The sequence below is a fragment of the Chlorocebus sabaeus genome, chromosome 28 (assembly GCF_047675955.1).
Source record: "Chlorocebus sabaeus isolate Y175 chromosome 28, mChlSab1.0.hap1, whole genome shotgun sequence".
In the NCBI taxonomy this organism is placed as follows: domain Eukaryota; kingdom Metazoa; phylum Chordata; class Mammalia; order Primates; family Cercopithecidae; genus Chlorocebus; species Chlorocebus sabaeus.
The window spans coordinates 1,063,239-1,072,329 of NC_132931.1; the positions used below are offsets into that span (position 1 = coordinate 1,063,239).

General features: G+C 43.3%; 1 pseudogene; it reads right to left on the reverse strand.

The window, feature by feature from the left end:
* Positions 1-6,680: 6,680 nt before the first annotated feature.
* On the reverse strand, positions 6,681-7,247 carry LOC103246574 (large ribosomal subunit protein bL20m pseudogene; annotated as a pseudogene).
* Between the last annotated feature and the right edge of the window lie 1,844 nt (positions 7,248-9,091).

Consider the following 9,091-nt stretch of genomic DNA (forward strand, 5'->3'; position numbering starts at 1 on the left):
TGGCATGAACCCGGGAGGCGGAGCTTGCAGCAAGCCAACATCGCACCACTGTACTCCAGCCTGGGCAACAGAGTGAGACTCCATCTCAAAAAAAAAAAAAAAAAAAAAAAAAAAGATGTGATATTGTTAAAATATAAATACTCTCCAAATTAATCTACAGATTATCCAAATTAATCTACAGATTCAGCACAATTCCTATCAAGATTTCAGTTTCTATTTTTGCAGAATTTGACAAGCTGAGTATAAAATTTATATGGGAATGCAAGGGACCCTAAATGGCCAAAACAATCTCAAAAGTAGTCAAGATCATACAGTACTGGCATTAGGATATAGATATAGATTAATGGAGTAGAATTTAATATCGAGAAATAAAACCTGCCAGGCATGGTGGCTCATGCCTGTAATCCCAGCACTTTGGGAGGCCCAGGTGGGTGGATCATTTGAGGTCGGGAGTTCAAGACCAGCCTGACCAACATGGAGAAACCCCATCTCTACTAAAAATACAAAATTAGCCAGGTGTAGTGGTACATGCCTATAATCCCAGCTACTCGGGAAGGCTGAGGCAGGAGAATCGCTTGAACCTGGAAGGCAGAGAGGTCTCAGTGAGCCAAGAATATGCCATTGCACTCCAGCCTGGGAAACAAGAATTAAACTCCATCTCAAAAAAAAAGATAAGAAAGAAAGAGAAATAAAACCTTACATTTAGGTCAACTGATTTTTTACAAGAATACCAAGACAATCTGATGGGGACATTTGAAAAGACAACCTAATATAAAAATGAGAAAAGAATTTGAACAGATATTTCTCCAAAGAAGATATACAAATAGCCAATAGACATATGAAGAGATGCTCAACATTATTATTCACTAAGGAGATGCAAATCAAATCCATGATGCTACTTGACCACAATTTGTCTCTTCAACAAATACTGCAAAGGTAACTACATATCCACATGCAAAAGAATCACTTGCACCCCTACCTCACCCCATATAGAAAAATTAACTCAAACTGGACCATAGACTTAAATTTAAGAGCTGAAATTATAAAACTCTTCGAAGAAAACAAGAGTAAATCTTTATGACCTTGGGCTAGGTAATGTTGTTTTAGAGATGACACCAAAAGTACAAAAAACAAAATAAAAAATAAATATGTTGGACTTCATCAAAATCAAAACATTTTTGTTGCAAATGATACAACCAAGAAAGTGAAAAGACAATCCACAGCATGGAAGAAAATAGTTTTAGACGCTAATAGCTGTGGAGTTATTTTATGGAAAATTTTTTTTCTTTTTTCTTTTGAGATGAAGTCTCACCCTGTCACCCAGCTTGGAGTACAATGGTGTGATCTCAGCTAACTGCAACCTCTGCATCCCAGAGTCAAGCGATTCTCCTGCCTCAGACTCCCAAGTAGCTGGGATTACAGGTGTGTGCCACCACGCCCCACTAATTTTTTGTATCTTTTTTTTTTTTTTTTTTTTTTTGAGGCATCAGCCACCACACTCGGCCAATTTTTTTTATCTTTAGTAGAGACAATGTTTCACCATGTTGGCCAGGCTGGTCTCAAACTCCTGACCTTGTGATCTGCCCACCTTGGCCTCCCAAAGTGCTGGGATTACAGGCGTGAGCCACCATGCCCGGCCTATGAAAACGTTTTTAAATTATGTTGTGGCAATGGTTGCATAACTTTTGAGTGTACTAATCACTGAATTGTGCATCGTAAATGTGTGAATTTTATGCTATATTAATTATATCTCAATAAGACTATTTTTAAACAATCAATGCAACTCCTTTATTAAACTAAAAAAGAAAACAATTAGATTCAGAATATCTCTCAATAGATTCAGAAAAGTGTTTGACAGGATCAATTCAGCAAATTAGGAATAGAAGGAAACTTCCTCAAACTGATAAAGGGCACCATCAAACAACCTACAAGTAACGACATGTTTGATGGTGAAAGACTAAATGCTTTCCCCTAAAGATCAGGTCAAGACAGGAATGTCCACTGCCATCACTCCTACTCAGCACTATACAAGATATTCTCTCTTTTTTCATACAAAATAGTCTAGCCAGTGCAATGAGGTTTTTATTTTTTATTATTTTTTTGAGACAGAATCTTGCTCTGTCACCCAGGCTGGAGTGCAGTGGTGCAATCTTCGCTCACTGCAGCCTCTACCACCCGGGTTCAAGAGATTCTCCTGCCTCAGCCTCCTGAGTAGCTGGGATTGCAGGCATCTGCGACCATGCCCAGCTAATTTTTGTGTTTTTAGTGGAGACAGGGTTTCATCATGTTGGTCAGGCTGGTCTCAAACTCCTGACCTCATGATCCGCCCGCCTTGGCCTCCCAAAATTCTGGGATTATAGACGTGAGCCACCGTGCCTGGCCAGCCTTTTTTTTTTTTTTTTTTTAAGACAGAGTTTTGCTCAGTTGCCCAGGCTGGAAGACAATGGTGCTATCTCAGCTCACCACAAACTCCGCCTCCTGGGTTCAAGCAATTCTCCTACCTCAGCCTTCTGAGTAGCTGGGATTACAAGCATGCGCCACCACACTCAGCTAATTTTGTATTTTTAGTAGAGACGGGGTTTCTCCATATTGGTCAGGCTGGTCTTGAACTCTCGATCACCGCAGGTTATCCGCCCACCTCGGCCTCCCAAAGTGCTGAGATTACAGGTGTGAGCCACCACCCCTGGCCCAAACTCCCTCAGCTTTTATCTTGAATGTCTTAATATCTCCCTCACTTTTTTTTTTTTTTTTTGAGACAGAGTCTCGCTCTGTCACCCAGGCTGGAGTGCAGTGGCACAGTCTCGGCTCACTGCAACCTCCGCCTCCCAGGTTCAAGCAATTCTTCTGCCTCAGCCTCCTGAGTACCTGGGATTACAGGCATGTGCCACCACACCTGTCTAATTTTTTTATTTTTAGTAGAGACAGGATTTCATCATGTTGGTCAGGCTGGTCTCAAACTCCTGACCTCGTGATTTGCCCACCTTGGCCTCCCAAAGTGCTGGGATTACAGGTGTGAGCCACCACACCTGGCCACTCCCTCACTTTTGAAGGATAGTTTTGCTGGATATGAGATACTTAGTTGACAGCTTTTTTTCTTTTACCACTTCACTGTGTTAACTTTTTGATCTCTATAGCTTCTGATGAGAAATCTGCTGATTTTCATCTTATTGAGGATTCCTTGCATGTGGAGTTGCTTCTCTCATGCTCTTTTCAAGGTTCTCTCCTTGGCTTTCAAAACTTTAAGTATAATGTGTCTCACTATGGGTCTCTGAGTTCATCTTACTTGGAGTTCATTGAACTTCTTGGATTTTTTATATTTACGTCTTTTGTCAAATTTGGGAAGTTTTCAGCTATTATTTCTTCAAATATTCTCTCAGCACCCACCGCCCTTCTCCTTTGGAACTTTGACCATGCATACTTTGGTGCAGGTCTCTTAGGCTCTGTTCACTTTTCCTCAAGCTTTTTTCTTTCTATTCCTCAGACTCGATAATTTCCATAGTCCTTTCTTCAAATTTGCTTATTCTTCTTTTGTATTAGGCCATTCTTTGTGTTCCTATAAAGGAATACCTAAGACTGCACAATTCACAAAGAAAAGAGGTTTCATTGGTTCATGGTTCTGCAGGCTTTGTGGGAAGGATGGTGCTGGCATCTGCTTCTGGTGAGGCCTCAGGAAGCTTACTTACAATCATGGTGGAAGGTGATGGAGAGCCAGACCACCACACAGCACGAGCAGGAGCAAGAGAGAGAGGAAGGAGGTGCCACACACTTTTCAACAACCAGATCCCACGATAACTCACTCACTATTGCAAGGAGAGCATCAGGCCATTTGTAAGGGATCTGTCCCCATGACCAAAACATCTCCCACCAGGGCCCACCTCCAACATTGGGATTACATTTAAATATGAGGTCTGGGGGGACAAGCATTCAAACTATATCACTGATTCTGCCAATTTGTCATTTTATTTGTTATACTTTTTAGTTGCAAAATTTGTTCTTAGTTTCTTTTTCAGGTTTTCTATCTCTTTATTGATATTTCCTTTTTTTTTTTTAGACAGAGTCTGCTCTGTCACCCAGGTTGAAGTGCAGTGGCATGATCTTGGCTCACTGCAACCTCTGCCTCCTAGGTTCATGCCATTCTCCTGCCTCAGCCTCCCGAGTAGCTGGAACTAGAGGCACCTGCCACTACACCAGGCTAATTTTTTATATTTTTAGTAGAGACGGGATTTCACCATGGTAGCCAGGATGGTCTCCATCTTCTGACCACGTGATCCACCCACCTTGGCCTCCCAAAGTGCTGGGATTACAGGTGTGAGCCGCAGCACCCGGGCCTTTTTTTTTTTTTTTAATTGCCTGGGCTGGAATGCAGTGGTGTGATCTTGGCTCACAGCAACCTCCACCTCCTGGGTTCAAGTGATTATCCTGCCTTAGCCTCTCGAGTAGCTGGGATTACAGGCATGCACCACAACGCTTGGCTAATTTTTGTATTTTTATTTTTGTTTATTTTTTTAAGAAAAGTTTTATTAATGTGTTAATATTTCAGCAAAGGTATTGCAATGGGTTGAAAACACACACTATTACAGGCTTTAAAGTAACAAACAAGTTTTACATAATTGAAATATTACACATACTTATGGGATTTATTGAATGACTAACAGACTCATAAAATAAATTTTTTGTTTGTTTGTTTGTTTGAGACGGAGTCTCGCTCTGTTGCCCAGGCTGGAGTGCAGTGGCACCATCTCGGCTCACCACAAGCTCCGCCTCCAGGGTTCACACCATTCTCCTGCCTCAGCCTCCCGAGTAGCTGGGACTACAGGCACTTGCCACCACACCCAGCTAATTTTGTGTATTTTTAGTACAGACGGGGTTTCACCATGTTAGCCAGGTTGGTCTCGATCTCCCGACCTCATGATCCACCCTCCTCGGCCTCCCAAAGTGCTGGGATTACAGGCGTGAGCCACCGCGCCCAGACAGACCCATAAAAGAAATTAAATCTGAAAGACGAAATCCAGTATTAGCACCTGCAATACCTCTGACAGTGAAACTTTTAATGGTTTCCCTCTCCTAATGTATTTTTAAACTCGCTCCCAAATACAGTGCTCTCAAACCCCAAGGATGAACGCAAAGACATAAGCAACCCTGATCCTAGAAATGTACAGCCAAAAGCAGAGCTACAAATAGGGACTCAGACTTGAGAGTTTTACTTAGAAGTAACTTATTGTACTTGAGCCAATCATAATGTGCACTGAATACTGTATATGAGAAAATTCTGTGAGTCATAAGGTTTGCGTAGGGATAGTTAAAAATTAGTAATATACAGTATTATTCCTATCAAGTTTTTTTCTCATAAGCTTATTTATAGGAAAACTGTAATTAAAATATTTATTATTATGATTTTTTTAGAGAGAGAGTCTCGCTCTGTCACCCAGGCTGCTATCACGCCCAGCCTAAAATATTTTTTATACCTGCTTATTACATATCCAGGGACACAGCAGGAACATCTATGTGTTTGATGGTTTGGCATCCACTTTATTGTGCTTACTGATTTTTTTGATAAGCAACACACATCACATCTTCACAACATTCAAGGTAATGCAACAATGACATAAAATTCTCCGAAGAAATAACTAGAAATTGCATTAAATACTGCTTTAATGAGGAATAATTGCTATAATAAAACAACATTATACATTATTTTTTCAATGAGCTTCAGTTTGAAGAACTGAATAGTAGAAACAGATCTTAAGATTTGAGTCATGGTAAAACTGGTAAATCTTTGGGATTATAGGCATAAGCCACTGCATCCTGCCCTCCTATGAGTCTTTAATGCCAAGTCAAGATAAAGTCTTTAATGCTTTGTCAAGATAAAGGCTCACGTCCATTTCAGTGTCAACCATCAGGGACTCAGCTGCAGACACTTTTGACTTATCTGCTTTTTGTTTATTTGTTTTTGATTTTTTGGGGTTTTTTGCAAGCCTTTATGCTGCCTTCCTGTCTTTCTTTTTTTTCTTTTTAGATCAAGTCTTGCTCTGTCCCCAGGCCAGAGTGCAGTGGCATGATCTCAGCTCACTGCAACCTCCACCTCCAGGGTTCAAGCAATTCTCCTGCCTCAGCCTCCCGAGTAGCTGGGACCACAGGCGTGAGCCACCATGCGTGGCTTGCCTTCCTGTTTTTCTCCTCTTCCTGAGTTCCCTTTCCCATCCCTACAGCATGGACTCCACATATGCCAAGCTTGCAAGCTTGTTGTTTGCTGCAAACAAACCTGGACTGATAATCTCTCTTTTGTCATCTGGGCAGCCAGACTGACTGTCCTCTTCTACCTGGGTGCCTGTGTACATGTCCTCTAACCCCTAACCCTTTGCAGCTTCTGTTTCTTTTTTTCTTTTTTTTTTTGAGACGGAGTTTCACCCTTGTTGCCTGGGCTAGAGTGCAATGGTGCGATTTCAGCTCACTGCAACCTCTGCCACCCAATTCAAGCGATTCTCCTGCCTCAGCCTCCCGAGTAGCTGGGATTACAGGCATGTACCACCATGTCCAGCTAATTTTGTATTTTTAGTAGAGACAGGATTTCTCTATGTTGGTCAGGCTGGTCTCGAACTCCTGACTTCAGGTGATCTGCCCACCTTGGCCTCCCAAAGTCCTGAGATTACAGGTGTCAACCACCAAGCCCTGCCAGCTTCTGTTTCTTTTCTTTTTTTTTTTTTTTTTTTTTTTTTTTGCAAATTACTCTGTGTCTTTTCCTAATCAATACAGCAACAGTCCTCAGTGGTACTGCACCACTCTGGAAAAAATGCCTTCAGGTTCCTTCCCATTCCCCAAGGCAGCAGCAAATCCTTCGTGTGGCCTCCTGTTGGCCAAGGCAGCCAAAGATTTAAAAGTCTTTGGTTCGTAGATGGCCAGATCGGCTAGGACTTTCCTGTTGAGCTCCACCTGGCACTTAACTAAATTGCCAATGAACGCTGGATACTTCAGGCCGTGTTCCTGGCTAGCAGCTGTAATTTGATTAATCCAGAGGGTCCTCATGTTCTTTTTCTTCAGGTATCGGGCTTTGGTGCATTTCACAAAGGCTCGAATCACGGCTCTGACCGCCAACGTGTAGCAGCGATTTTTCCTCCCCCGGAAGTGCCTGGCTTGCTTCAGCACCTCCTGGATCCGAAAGTAGCGGTTGGTGACGCGATTCCGCAGCCAGAGCTGCGCCGTGAGGAAGACCATGGTGCCTGCAGGCTGGCGTCCTGTATACTCAACAACGCACGCCCAGCTTCTGTTTCTTTATCTATAAACAGCACTGTCCTGAAGATGCAGTGAGATGAATTTTAGCTCAGAGCCTGCCACCTGGTGACTTACCCATGTTAGGTATTGTGGTTATAGCTCTGCTATCAAACCACTTCTCCGACTCTCTTTCTAGCCTCAGTTCATTTGTCAAAGGGTTTGGCCCCAGTATTTTGCTGGATATTCAGAAGTACGACCTCACGTCTGCAGAACGCCACTGACTTTCACACGAGGCCTCCCAGGAAGGGATGCCAGGCCTCAGACACTAGCTGATGGATCTCGGGACTTGCCACTCCACTTTCGCATTTTTCAGGACCACAAGGCATACAGTTGGTCTAACAGTCTTTTCTGTCCTCCCAGTGGTCAGCTGCAGCCCAGTTCTAGGGCTTCTGTGGGGGAAGACAGGAGAGGGCTGGGAGTCAGGGCACAGAAATGTGTCAGATGAGGCTTTGCTTTCAAGGAGCTCACCACTTGGGTAGTGGAGAAGGCCCAGAAGGCACTATGACAGTGCTCCCAAATCAGGAAAAGATTGCTAAATGCCCATACACTCAGGATCACACGGGAGCCCAGAGTTGGACACCTGGATCAGCTGGGAGTCTGCCTGACATTGATGATGTTTGGCTAGAATACTGATGGACGAATGGGAGGTAGCAAGACTGACACCGAGGGAAGGGCATCCCAGGCGCAGGGAAGAGCATTTAGGAAGGCTTGAAACAGTCGGATGCATTCTGAGAACTCCAAGTAATTCCACTCTTGAGTTGAGCGAGGGCTAAAAACCTTCAAACCACAACACATTCCAGCCATTAGTCTCTTCTTCTCCCTCCATTTCATCCTCAACACTATAGCTAGATTTATCTTTCTTCCTTCCTTTCTTTCTTTTTTAAGATGGGGTTTCAGCTGGGCACGGTGGCTCACACCTGTAATTCCAGCACTTTGGGAGGCCGAGGCGGGCGGATCACCTGAGGTCAGGAGCTCAAGACCAGCCTGACCAACATGGAGAAATCCTGTCTCTACTAAAAATACAAAATTAGCCAGGCATGGTGGTGCATGTCTGTAACCTTGCTACTTGGAAGGCTGAGGCAGGAGAATCCCTTGAATCTGAGAGGCGGAGGTTGCAGTGAGCCGGGACTGTGCCATTGCACTCTAGCCTGGGCAATAAGAGTGAAACTCTGTCTCAAATAAATAAATAAATAAATAAAAAATAAATAAAATAAATTTGGCTCCTCTGATTTTAAAATTGATTTGGGCTCCCTATATGACCTACAGGACCAAGAACAAACTCCTTTTCTTGACATTGAAAACTCTTCACAGCCTTCCCCCAAACTCCTTCCACCTCTCCTCCCTACCTTTTGTTATAATTATAGCCACTTGGATGACTTCCTGTTCTTAAAGCAGGCCAGTCACCTTTTTTGTCCAGACTTCTCCCTCTGCCTGGAATGTTCTTCTCCCCTTCCTCCCTGGGCAAATTCCCCCCATCTTCCAAGACCCAATTCAGAGGACAGGTTCACTAGAAGCCCCTTCAGGATACTCCCAGTGCCTAGAATCCAGCCTGTCATTTTGGTTGAATAATTAATTAATCAGATCAAGGACATCTTCCCTGAGTACCCAATATAGCCCCCCCATGCTCCACCCCCATGCTTCCTGCACACCTCCTCTATGCTATGTTGGAACTTCTAGAAGTCAGGCTTCATTTCTTTTGTTTTGTTTCTTCCTCCTTCCTTCCTTTCTTCCCTCCTTCCTTCCTTCACTCCTTCCTTTTTTTTTTTTTTTTTTTTTTTTTTGAGATAGAGTCTTGCTCTGTCGCCCAGGCTGGAGTGCAGTG